This window comes from Myxocyprinus asiaticus, chromosome 12 (assembly GCF_019703515.2).
Source record: "Myxocyprinus asiaticus isolate MX2 ecotype Aquarium Trade chromosome 12, UBuf_Myxa_2, whole genome shotgun sequence".
Classification (NCBI taxonomy): Eukaryota; Metazoa; Chordata; class Actinopteri; order Cypriniformes; family Catostomidae; genus Myxocyprinus; species Myxocyprinus asiaticus.
The window spans coordinates 16,741,084-16,755,503 of record NC_059355.1 but is presented as its reverse complement, the minus strand read 5'-3'; the positions used below and the strand labels follow the sequence as shown (position 1 = coordinate 16,755,503).

The following is a 14,420-nucleotide window of genomic DNA, read 5'->3' as shown; positions in this document are numbered from 1 at the left end:
TCAACAAAACAAGGTGATTTTCCAGATATTACAGTACTTAAATTTCTGAAACCTAAATTCAAGCACTTTAAGCTAGGGGTGAAATCAAGCGATAGAGAGATTATGATGTTTGATGGGTCATTTCATTTATGATCTCATGGACAGAAAAAACAATGTTGCAAATTTCAAAATATCGAGTTTTGACTATATGGTTCTTAATCTTTTTTGGTTTGCAATATATCGAATTTAAAATAATTAGGGGTGGGTAAAAAAAGTATTATTTTTTTGGTTGCATCACGATCTTCATTTGAGCGATCTGGATATCGATTCTCAAACCCCAAGATCATCATTTTACTCCGTGCACATCTCTCTACTACAATGAAAGGAAATCACTCGGAGTTGCAACACAAATTCGCGCTGTGCGACTAAAATGTAAATATTTGGCAATTGGCTGGTAAATGTTTAGATTTCACTTACCAGTAATTGTGTAGTATAGCAGTGGAGTATTCAGAACCAAGATCCTTTCACTGTTGAGAGTAAAAGTTGTTCTTGAATAATAAAAAAGATTGCCATAATGTCTCTTTAATATCCTTTCTGTTCTTTACAGTCAGTTATTGATCATTAAAAAATAAATAAAAAATAAACATTTCATTCTAATCACGCTTAGCACGGATGAGATAAAGCCATTCGAGTCTGTCTATTTAACATGCGCTCATTTACAGACACTTTTTTTCCTTAAAGAGACAGTACTGGTTTTTAGCACATGTTCAACAAATCAATGTAAATACTTGTAAATAGTACAAATTATGCATATAAACAATAAATAAACAACAAAAATAATAAATGAAATATTATATCTTATTTATTGATTGAATACATGAATCTGTTCATTTTTAAAAACTAAAAATGTGACCAAAATTATGAAAAACGAATAAAATATAATTAGTACAATTAATTATTTCGTAAAGTACCTAGTTAGAAGGTCCCCTGTATAATTAGAATTAGTTGGGAGATAATTCCTTTCATATGCAAGCAAAAGGGACATTATAACTGAAATATACCCATATGAATCGATATCGAATTGGAATCTAATTGAAATGGGAAACCTGTATCAATACCCTGCCCTATAATATGTCGTCCCATCCCTGTTAATAACTATTGACAGCATCTGCATCAAGGTGTCAGTTGTGTGTACTGTGTGTGTGTGTGTGTGTGTGCGTGTGTGTGTGTGTGTGTGTTATATGATTATGTTGTGTCTGCATTTCAGGATGCATTTGCTAAAGGTGAGGTGTTCCTGGGTCATAGAGATAACGGTTACCGCGTCACTCTCGGACTGCCGGCAGGAACTCACTGTAACGGCACCTGGCAGTACGGCATTACCATAGAAACACCCGAACGCAGTTTCTTGTTCACCTGTGAAACAGATACGGAGCAAAAGGAGTGGATGAGCCATTTTAATGATGTCATCAACATTCCCATGGGCCCTCAGGAGTACACAGGTAACACAACATATCATATATACTGTATATAGTGTAGTACTGCAGGAATGTGTGAATGTGAAAACAGGAGTGATCATGTGTTTTTCAGTGGAGGTGTACTTCAAACACAAACATTGATGGAGCACTGAGTGTTCACCTCGTTTGACCTTTCACCTGTGACTTCTGCAGCCGTGTGTTTATTAATGAGCCCACAAACTGGACCGACACGGATCTCACAGTACCTGTATCAGATATGTGATTCTGTAGTGTTTCTCCTGTTTGTTTATGTTGTTTTACACTAAGTCTTTGTTTTTTATAAACTTTACTGTGATACTGTATCATTACAATGTGGCACCCACCCTAAATTAAGATTAATCTGTCACTAATAAAAAAAAAAAAAAAAAAGGGTTACCATGGTTTTTGGACACGGTACCATTGTATCATTCACCAAAAATGAAAAAAATATTTAAATTATAATTTACATTTTTTTTAATTAATTAATTATAATATTTTTTTTTCTTTTTTTTTCATAAATCTTAATGAATACAAGTACCATACTGTAGTATAATTTAAAATACCATGGTGTTACCATCTGATCAATGTACAACCAAAGTATTTTTAATGGGTGGTTTAATAGTGGTCAGTTGTATTTGCATGTTAATCTGTGGCTAAAATTAGTTTCTGCCACCTTTTAATATTTTGCCGTACAGCTCCCCCTAGTGCTGATATTGAGTTATGAATTGAACAGCTGAAACTTAAATTTCTCAACAAATGTATTAAAATTACAACTCTAAGCATTCATCAATGTTAAGATTCCATGAATATATTTTCTTCACATAATAATGTTTAATATAATGTTTCATTAAATTAGAAAAGGGTGCGCAAGACTGTTAATTATCATATGTTATTACATGGCTACTTATCAAAAAATAAATAGACATGAAATTTTGATTAGAGTGTAAATTATTTCATTATGCGAGAAAATCTTAAAATTAATTTTGACTCGTCCCTCTTTAAAACGAGCAAAAATCTGGGTTACAGCAAGACACTTGGAAGTCAATGGGGCCAATTTTTGAATGTTAAAATACTCACTTATTCATAAGTATAGCCACAAAATGTAAACAATATGTGTTAACATGATTTCAGTGTGAGAAAATTACTTACTAAACTTTTCTGTGTAGAGTTATATCCAATTTTACAACTTTGTTGCCATGACGACAATGCTGTAACCCTAAAACCCAAAAACTATGTTTTAAGCAACTTTACAGCTCAAATAATACACAAGTTTTAAAAGAAGAATTAATTTAAGTGCTTTTATAAAATTTTAAGCTTCACATTTCTGCCTTTTAAACCCTCCTAAAATAGGCTCCATTGACTTCCATTGTAAGTGCCTCACTGGAACACAGATTTTTATTTATTTTTTTAAGAACAGGAGGGACGAATCGAAAAAAAAAAAAAATTTGGGTAATCAATATTATGACACAAATGCTGTCGATTGAGCTTAACTTGTATTGAACCCGGAATATTCCTTTAAATTTATACAAATTATGACACAGTTCAGTGGTCAATATACAAAAAGTTTTGAATTCCAGAGAAACACACTATTCAAATAATCCCAAAAAAATTTCTAGGGATCTATGTAATAATTAAGCAATAATTATTACTGTTGTGTAACAGTTTGTGTTTATAGTCACAGCTAAAAGTAGTTTTAGACACGACACACAGACTATATGCACAGTATAGCATGACCTAAAGTGCCTTCTTGCCTTTCTAACACTGTTACTTTATAATAAACATATTAAGGATGCAAAATTTAATTAATAGATTATTTCATGTAGCAAATTTATAAATATCATCCTTTCACTAGAGGATCTATTCCTGACATGTAAACTGCGGTTAATAGTTGTTCTCAATGTGTCCTGTGCATTGGTATGCACAGTAGCGGTCACGTCATAACGCCAGGTTCACATATCCTCCATGAGCATGGTGTGAGTGGTGTGTGAGCGGGGCAATCGCTTCGGACGTTCACATTGGCCGCATCTCCTCCGCGAGAAACAGCAGCACCTCTGCGCAGAAAATAAAGTTATCTATGGGGTCCTATGGCAATTTTTTTCTTTAAAAAATTAATAATGTCAGAATAAGCGGAGGTTATTGCTGCTTCAAGGACAACAGCGGGCAGTCATGTGCACTTCATGTTTATCAGCACACTTGGTTGTGATTGGTTAATATTGTGTCTATATTGTACACCTATATACACAGAATGGCAGTTTATTAATTCTTTCCTTTATTAAGTTATTTTATTGAGTTTACTTGCATGCAGACATATACATTGTCGTGTATTTTGGTTCAGTTTGAATAATTTTGATTTGCTTTTGTATCTTTTCTATAATCTCCTGATTATTTTAGTGTTTTACTGCACCCAGAGCCGCTGAACTCAGCATGAGCCACGCTGCAAAATTAGGCTCAACGCAGAAACAATTCACTCACTGCCGTGTCTGGGACGCATCACCTCGTGACTCACGCTTGCATTGTAAATGGTGTCATCTGTTAATATGGGCGCCGCTCATGGAGAATGTGTGAACCCGGAGTAACTGTTACTATATTGTGTATTTTAACATGACTGGAACACTGTATTGACCAATCCGAAACCAGAACTGGTGCTATGTATTTTGCAAGTATTATGTTTGCCTGAAACTGATCTTATACTCTTCATATGTTCATGAGGTTTGATTTGTTTTTATATTGGGCCGTTAATCGATTTGATTTTTTTATCAAATTAATTACATAATATGGCAATGAATTAATCAAATCAGTATTTGCAGAGAAAGGCCCCTAAGTAAAAATAATTCAATATTTAATGATTAACTATAAATAATGTTATTTAAATAATTTATATATATATATATATATATATATATATATAATTCAGACAATTAAAATGCATTACATGATTGTGGCAGATGAGTAAAGCATTAATAAGACCAGGGATCAAGTGATATAGATTTTTCATCAACCAATACGATACTGATTATTTGTATGTTTACGTGTCCGATAACCGATATGCAGAACCGATTTTTTGTTTTTTCCCATCTTAATATTACATAAGTAAAAAATAGAGCTTGCGCTCAAGTACGAAAAATCTACGAATTTTGAAACACCCAGCAGATAGCGGCATTTACTGGTGGATCCGATATCACAAAAACGATATCCGATTAGGGAAAAGCTTGAATAACGGAAAATAACATCAGAAAAAACGATTTCTGGTCAATCTCTAAATAAGACAATACAAACAGTAATTTTAGAATGATTTTGTTTATTTCCAATTTTCCATTGAACAGGCCTATCATTGGCCTACAGTCTGCAGCAATCCATTTTGCAATTGAACTCGTCAGTCTGGCCAAAGTAGATGACCTACAGTATAAAGGCTTTTCTACTGAAGCTTTTGGAGTGTCTCACTTTGGTTGTGTTGCATCATAAACACTGCACTGGTAGGACACTGTCAAGTTAAATGTAGTTTGAAACTGAAAAACGCATCTTGAAATCCTGGCATTCAGAGTTCCGCTCTGTCCAGCTGTGGTTGAATGCAAGAACGCGTTCTCATCTTGAGCTGTCTGCAGTCTTTAAATGTGGTTTGCTGTCTTCAGCTGTTCAGCTGCGTGTTGCTGTTCAGCTAGAGTTGTGCTTATTGCCCCCTGCTGACTGAGACACATAAAAACTTTAAGTACTTCAAGCTTGAATTTCTCAGATGGTAAAAATATTCCTTATTACAGTCCAGTTGCATTATAAATTGTGTGAATTTTTTAACATGTTAATTTTAATATAATTAATCACACTGAATTAAAGTGTTAGATTGACAACCCTAGTTTTATAATTCGTTTATTTTAATTATATTCACATGAGGAAGACAATATTGCTGTATGTGTGTGTGTGTGTGCTGTGTGTTTGTCTATAAGTGTGAAGGCAACATTGAGTTCTGCTGCTGATCGGAGTGTGTGAAACAGCACCAGGGTGTTTAAAGACTGTTTGAGTGACTCACAGTGGAGCTCTCACAATTCATACACTAAACGTTACATTACACCTTCCTGTGAAAGATAGAGTGCAGAGCAAATTCATTGGAGAATACAGAAGAGACACAAAGAGAATTCTACAGACACAACAGCACAGAGAAAGATGAAGTATCATAATTCAGAACAACAAGACTCAAATCAAAAACTCAAGGCTGAACTTTCTCTGGGTGGACACACCAAAGACCAGCAGGATTCTGAAAAACACGAGACTATACTGGAAAACTCCTTGGAGCATCTTTACAATCAATGAGAGTTTTATTTTTTGGACCAGCACAGAGCAAATAATTCCAGCACAAATTTGGATCATGGTCTTGTTTAGGACTTCATGTTGCAGGCTCTCGAGGGACTTGTCAATCCGCACCTCCATTTTTCCATGTTCATGGGCTCATGGGTTCATACGCAGGTCTCGCCCGTCATTACTGGACCGCCCAGACCAACCTGGCAAGAGGAACCGGAAACAGATCTTCATCATCGACCTTGTCCGTACGGAGACACAGACTGAAGCACAAGGTGGTGGGAATGATCTTCTGTATTGTGGTGGCATACTAGGCGTGCTTCCTGCCATTTTGGGGTTGGCAGATGGTGACAATTTTCTCGTCTGAGTCGCTTCGTTCACTGTTGAATGCTGCTCAAACAAACATCAGCTTCTTCATCACCTGCCTGATGTACAGCAACAGCTTCATGAACCCGCTGCTTTATATGCTGCTAACACGCAACTACCGCGAGAGGTCAATCCTTGGGGTCGAGTCGAGCTGACCAGGGGTTCGTCGTAGGGGTCAATGTCCAGGATCAATTAGGCTGATTTTAAGATGACTAATTCTAGATGTAACTTCTTGTGAAAAACGAACAAAATTTGAAAGTTTTTTTTTTTTTCCCCAACATGATGGAAGTCATGCAACTATTAAGTCGTCATTTTTATTTGTATAGCGCTTTTCACAACACATCGTTTCAAAGCAGCTTTACAGAAAATGAAACTGTAATATCTATAAAGTCTTAGAGTCATCATTGTGTAGTTTGATTAAATATGATTGTAAATTGTGTATAAAAATAAGTAATTAATTTATAAATGTTATTTAGAACCCCAGTGAGCTAGCTGAAGGTGACTGTGGCAAGGAACACAAAACTCCATAAGATGTTGGTTAATGGAGAAAAATAACCTTGGGAGAAACCAGGCTCACTGTGGGGGCCAGTTCCCCTCTGGCTAAACATCATGAATATAATGCCAGTATTAGTTATTAAGTTGTGTGCAGTGCCAAGTCATGGTTTAAAATTAGTAAATTAAGTAAGTGTTAAGGGCCAGAGTTTAAACAAAGATGTTGTATGAACTGAAAAATTAATGACTAATGTCTTTGAAGTCCGTCCTGGATTAACTACAGAAGTTTACATAGATGCATTGTCCTTTGTTAGTTGGCTGATAAAGGCGTCTGTTGGCAATTAATTGATCCAGGGAAACATATAAATATAGCTGCAAGCAGCAATGCGGATTCCTCCTCAAAATGGCAAATCATTTAAAAATTGATCAGTAGAGGGTTGGGGTTAAACCCTCCCGATGGAGGAATCCTAAAAAACATGCCTTTCTGACTGAATCCTAAACAAAAAATTATGGCTGTGGCTGGATTTGAACCTCTGACTCTTCACTTACCAGCACAACATCTTAGCCAAGTTAGCTATTCACATTGCTGAGTATTTCTGCTTTCAGTTTCTGTATAAAAAAAGAACCAGTGGCTAGCATTGTCAGATTTGGCCCAAGTTCAATCAGCTGTAATTCAGTCATCTTTTGACATATCAAGGTGAAACTGTGCACGGTACTTCAGAGCGATGTCATCTTGAAGCATGGTAGGTTTGAAAAACCATCAGTCAAAATGACATTTGATTTATTGACACATATATATTGAGGCAATGTGGACATTTACATAAAAACGCCCCTTTCAGCCATTTTGTATTGTATTCATTTTTGCAAAGTAACAAATTGAAAGACATCAATTCTACACATGGGTACCAAATTTCAAGTCAATTGGATCTACGGTTCAAGAGAATCCATCATGGCAGACCTTGTGGGTCCTTGATGCTTTTTTGTTCCCCATGAGAAATGAGGCATGTACACCAAGTTTCAGAAGAATTGGATAAATGGGGTGGAAATGCCATCACTTTGAAAATGGGACATTTGGGCGTGGCCTGTAGCGCCCCCTAAGGGCGAAAATGGGCCATTCTTGGTGTGGGGGTTCCCGGTGGGCTGTAGTATCAATGTGCCAAATTAGAAAATTTTTGACTGATCAGTCCTACTGGAGGAATCCTAATAAAACCACCAAAAACAATAGGTTTCCTCCTACCGGAGGAATCCTAATAATATTAGCGTAGATGCCATTTAATTTATTGCAGAGTTATAGATTGAGGAATGTTTCTGGTTTCAGCAGACCTAACTTAAGCAGCCTAATTGTGAGTTGATAGATAAATTAAGTGTATGCCTGGCTAAATAGTGTGTGTCTGTGTCCCAAACAGTGTAAGGGAGACTATTATTATATAAAAGGATCTACCTCATTTTGTGGATTTTGATATTCCAGGAACTATTAACAGGCCAGACTTTTGTGATCGTAATGAACGTGTTGGAATAAAGCATGGTAGAAAGTCACTTAAGTACTGTGGAGCTAGACAATTCAAAGCTTTGTATGTAGTTAACAGAATTTTAAAATTAATATGAAATTTAACAGGTAACCAATGTACGATGACAAAATGGGGCTAATATGATCATATTTCTTGGTTCTAGTCAGCACTCGGGCTACTGAATTTTGAACCAATTGAAGTTTATTTATTGAACCTGCAGTACATCCTCCCAGTAATGCATTACAATAATCTAGTCTTGAGGTCATGAACGCATGAATTAGTTTTTCGGCATCAGCAACAGAGAGCACGTGTCATAACTTAGCAGTATTTCTGAGGTGGAAGAATGCTGTTCTACAAACATTGGAAATTTTATTTTCAAAGGACAGATTGGTATCAAATATAACACAAGTTCTTCGCTGTAGAAGACAACATAACAGTAAATACATCAAGAGTCTAATTATATTTTAGCTGTTTATTTTTAGATGTTTTTGGTCCTATAATTTGTACCTCTGTTTTGTCGGAATTGTGTTGAAGGAAATTACTGGCTATCCAATCTTTGATTTCATTGATACACTCTGCTAATTTGGAGAATTGTGAAATTTCGTCGGGTTTAGAAGAAATATAAAGTTGGATATCGTCATATAATGGTCATATAATATCGGTATTTGGTATTAAGGATGCTTACACACTATGGAAAGCTCAGACGGAGCCAATGACACATGGGAGTGCGAAAGGTCTGTTTCGAAGGTGTGTACTTGAGGGAGGAGGTGGTTAAGTTTGAAAACAAGCTGCAATCGCCAATAGAGATGGCTATCTAAAATAAAAATTTTCGACAATGTACCAGTAAACATTGAAACACTTCTCTAGGCTCTCACTCTACAATTACTATCTTTATAGCCAGGCAGAGAAAAACAATAAAAATTCTGCGAGATTCTCAGTAGTCAACGCTTGCCTACATCAGAGTGCATTGCAGCAAATGCTTTCAACTTCAAGTCGCATGACAGAGCGTCACTATTGCAAACGCTTGCGTTTTCTCTCTTCATCATTCTGACGCACCATTCCCATTGAAATTAGTGCATTCACAGCATTCTCTGATGCAGTGTAAACTCTAGAATGTAAGCGCCCTAATGGGATACAGTAGCTCACCCAAAAATGAAAAGTCTGTCAACATTTAATTACCCTCATGTTGTTTCAAACCTGTATGACTTTCTTTTTCTGTTGAACTCAAAATGAGTTTCACCATTCAATTTCATGGCATGTTTTCCATACAATATAATGAAAATTGTATTTGGGCAGACAATTGGAATCAGGCACTTTTGCGTGTCATGTGAATGGAGACAGACTTCACATGATGTCATGAAAGGTTTTAGGGTCAGTGGATATTCTGGGCTTAGCCCAGTACTCTGTGGATAACTATGGGCCATTCTTTGATGAAATATTGGAAAATAATACACATTATAATAAAAGTTTAAATGTTACATCTGTAAGGTGTCATTTGTAAACCTTTACATTACTGAAACTAAAAGTAAAAGGTCCCACTAACTTGTGTCTCAGCCTCAGATGATAAGCTTTTAACACTACAGTATGTACTTTAAAACATGATTTAAAAAATAATTTTTTTGTCCCTTTTGGCTTTCCGTAGTTCAACGCACATTGTGTAAAATTGAGTCTTTGGGTGAATTCCAGTCAAAAGTGAGCATATCAAGGCTATAAAAACATTCAGGTTTAAGCTCCAAGCATGTTATCATGAGCTTAAATCCATTCTCATAGTTTAAATTTTGGAATATTATATTTATATTTTATTATTTATGGTGCTTTTTTTTTTTTTTTTTTTTAACTTATTGTCTTTTTAAAAGAGTATTTGGCATCACATTCAAGCTAAATACATTTAAATGTGTTCATTCATGGAACTGGCGATTTAACTGTTTAATGTGTATGCATACGAGGTGTGTGGAATGTGTTTGCTGTCTGTCACATTCCTCAGTTTGTGCTTCAGACTTTTTCGAGTGTCTCTGTAAATTATCGTGAGGATGGAGGGTCTTCTCGGTCTGAATTGAATTAACATACACTGAAAAGACGAAGTTGTCAACACTGAAACAGACAAAAGAATCATGTGCAATTCAAAGAACCATTTTACCAGGATGAATCAGATGGTAAGCCAGTGAGTGGTAGTGGTTGTAGACTAACACTGTGTCTTAACCTGATGCGTCGCGATAAAAGGTATCTTTTCCACGTTAATCAGAGGTTTGAATCTAATTGCAGCACATCTGGTTAAGACACTGTCTAATGGTTATGGATCTGGACTGCTGACACATGAACAAATGTTTTCTGAAAACCCTGGGGCCTCATTTATAAAATGTACATACGATTAATCCTAAATTCCATGGATTTGATCCTACTGTATGTCAAAAGTGAGGAACACATTAAAATTTATAAAGGCAGAAACTGACGTGAACATGTTCTTATGCATACATTAACTGACAACCATGCATACAAACTTTTTTTGTGTTCATGCTCTGGTGTGCCAGTGTATGCTGACATGATTTTTTGTTTTACTCAAGTCAAATAGTCAGTGACTGACTGAATTTATAAATAAATGAGTGAGCTTGTTTAGGTGAACAAGAATATTCCAATATGAGTCAGAATGTGCTCTTATATACAGTATGTATGTATGCATAATGTAAATGCTTTATTTTGTATATCCACTGTAACAATATTTATTTATAGCCATATCTGCACGTTTCCGTAATAAATACATTTTGAGACCTGTGAGATAATGCATGTGTTATATAGGGTATGTAAGATGTCAAGCACATTTTTGGAGAGATTATAGTTTACAGCCCTTAAAACATAGCTAAATCAATATACAGATGGGCACAGAGCACAAATCAAATCAAATCACTTTATTGTCACACAGCCATATACACAAGTGCAATGGTGTGTGAAATTCTTGGGTGCAGTTCCAATCAACATAGCAGTCGTGACAGTGATGAGACATATACCAATTTACAATAACATCAAATTAACACAACACAATTTAAACATCTGTTACACACATAATTACACTCAACAATATACAAATAATAACATACACTGTACAGTATACAATACGCTGTTTTTGTTTTTTTGTTTTTTACTATATAGATACACATTATTCAATAAAAATTAAAATATATATAAAAAAAAAAAAATATATATATATATATATATATATATAGAATGTACAGTATTGTACTGTATTGACATTTAGGCTGTCGGTTGATAGTCAGTTGTTAAGAGAGACATAATATAATAATAATATAATTTATGACAGTCCGGTGTGAGATATAAGAGTAAGAGTAATAAAGTGCAGTGCTGATGTATATTGATCATGAGAGATCAAGAGTTCAGAAGTCTGATTGCTTGGGGGAAGAAGCTATCATGGAGTCGGCTGGTGCGGGTCCTGATGCTGCGATACCGCCTACCTGATGGTAGCAGTGAGAACAGCCCATGGCTCGGGTGGCTGGAGTCTCTGATGATCCTCCGAGCTTTTTTCACACACCGCTATATTTTTCCTGGAGGGAGGGAAGCTCACCTCCGATGATGTGTTTGGCAGTTCGCACCACCCTTTGCAGTGCTTTGCGGTTGTGGGCGGTGCTATTGCCGTACCAGGCGGAGATACAGCCAGTCAGGATGCTCTCTACAGTGCAGGTGTAGAACCGTGTGAGGATGTGGCGGTTCATTCCAAACTTCCTCAGCCATCTCAGGAAGAAGAGGCGCTGATGAGCCTTCTTCACAACGACTTCAGTGTGGACGGACCATGTGAGTTCCTCAGTGATGTGGACACCCAGGAACTTGAAGCTGCTGACTCTCTCCACTGGTGCTCCATTGATGGTGATGGGACTGTGTTCTCTGTCTTTTCTTCTGAAGTCCACCACAAGCTCCTTTGTCTTACTGACGTTGAGGGAGAGGTTGTGCTCCTGACACCAGTGTGTCAGAGTGTGCACCTCCTCTCTGTAGGCTGTTTCATCATTGTCAGTGATCAGACCTACCACCGTCGTGTCATCAGCAAACTTAATGATGGCATTGGAGCAATGTGTTGCCACACAGTCATGTGTGTACAAGGAATACAGTAGTGGGCTGAGAACACAGCCCTGCGGGGCTCCAGTGTTGAGGGTCATTGATGAGATGTTGCTGCCTATTCTAACCAACTGGCGTCTGCTTGACAGGAAGTCCAGGATCCAGCTACACAGCGAGCTGTTTAAGCCCAGAGCCCGGAGTTTCTCATCTAGCTTGGAGGGCACTATGGTGTTGAATGCTGAGCTGTAGTCTACAAACAGCATTCTCACATAAGTGTTCTTTTTTTCCAGGTGGGAGAGAGCAGTGTGTATTGTAGATGCAATGGCATCATCAGTGGAGCGGTTGTTGCGGTAAGCAAACTGCAGCGGGTCAAGATTGAGTGGCAAGACAGAGCAGATGTAATCTCTGATTAGTCTCTCAAAACATTTGCTGATGATGGGGGTCAGAGCAACAGGATGCCAGTCATTTAAACAAGTTATTTTTGATTGTTTTGGAACAGGCACAATGGTGGATGTTTTAAAGCATGTGGGGACTACAGACAAAGAGAGGGAAAGGTTGAAAATGTCCGTAAAAACACCAGCCAGCTGGTTCGCGCACGCTCTGATGACGCGGCCCGGAATGCCTTCTGGACCTGCGGCTTTGCGGATATTCACCCGTCGGAAGGATCGGGTTACATCCGCTACAGAGACGGAGAGTGAACTAACCTCTGTAGCTTCAGCCGCGAGAGCTCTCTCCGCGAGGGCGGTGTTATTTCCCTCGAAACGAGCATAAAAAGTATTTAGCTCATCCGGTAGAGAGGCAGCGGTGTTCATGGCGGAGTTTTTATTCCCTTTAAAGTCCGTGATGATGTTAATTCCCTGCCACATACTTCTAGAGTTGGTGGTGTTAAACTGTCCTTCAATCTTGCTCCTGTACTGGCGTTTTGCTGTTTTGGCATAACTGGCTTGTTTATGCTCCTCCGCGTTCCCGGAATTAAAAGCAGAGGTCCGCACATTAAGTGCCGCGCGAACATCGCTATTGATTCAAGGCTTCTGATTCGGATAGATTGGCACAGTTCTGGTCGGAATCACTTCCTCTACGCACGTTCTGATGAAACACATTACGCTATCAGCGTAAAGCTCGATGTCGTCATCAGAGGCGGACCGGAACATCTCCCAGTCCGTGTGATCAAAACAGTCCTGTAGCGTAGAGTCTGATTGGTCCGACCAGCACTGGATCGTTCTGAGGGTGGGTGCTTCCTGTTTCAATTTCTGCCTGTAAGCGGGCAGAAGCAGAATGGAAGAGTGGTCTGATTTGCCAAATGGTGGGCGGGGGAGGGATTTGTAGCCATCCCGGAACGGAGAGTAGCAATGATCCAAAACCCGGTCCCCTCATGTGTTGAAACTAATGTACTGGTGATATTTTGGTGCGACTGATTTTAAACTGGCTTTATTAAAGTCCCCGGTCACAATGAACGCGGCCTCAGGGTGCGCGGTTTCTTGCTCACTTATAATCCCGTACAGTTCCTTGAGTGCCCGGTCTGTGTCGGCTTGTGGCGGGATGTACACAGCTGTGATAATGACCGCTGTGAATTCCCTCAGTAGCCAGAATGGTCGACACAGAAGCATAAGAAATTCCAGATCAGGAGAACAGAAAGACTTGATGGAATGTACGTTTCTCTGATCACACCAGGATTTGTTGATCATAAAACATACACCACCTCGTCTAGTTTTACCTGAGAGATCTTTCGCTCTGTCCGCTCGGTACACGGAGAACCCCGCGGGTTCAATGGCTGAGTCTGGAATCTCCGCAGACATCCAAGTTTCTGTTAGGCAGATAATGCAGCAGTCCCTCGTCTCTCGTTGGAAAGAGATCCGCGCTTTCAGCTCGCAGAGCTTGTTATCCAGAGACTGAACATTTGCCAGTAGAATAGTGGGTAGCGGGGGTCGATTTGCGCGGCGTCTTACTCTGATGAGAACGCCGGCTCTGTTTCCCCTTTTCCTCTTGCGTTTCCGCGGCCATGCTGCCCAGACAAAGGGCTCCGCTGGCGTGTTTGTAAACAGCGGGTCGGCATTGAGGAATGTGAAGTCCGGTTTTCGGTGTGAGATCGCTGAACCAATGTCCAAAAGTGTTTGTCTGTCGTAGACAATGAGGCAGACAACATCCAAGACAAAAAACATAAGAATTGTAAACAAAACAAACAAAACATTGCTATGTTGTGTCGGAGCTCGCAACGCAGCAGCCATACTCGGCGCCA

General features: G+C 38.3%; 1 pseudogene; it reads left to right on the top strand.

Moving 5' to 3' along the window:
* Positions 1 to 9,603, top strand: part of LOC127449065 (arf-GAP with dual PH domain-containing protein 1-like) — a 35,590-nt pseudogene extending 25,987 nt beyond the window's left edge.
* Positions 9,604 to 14,420: the final 4,817 nt, after the last annotated feature.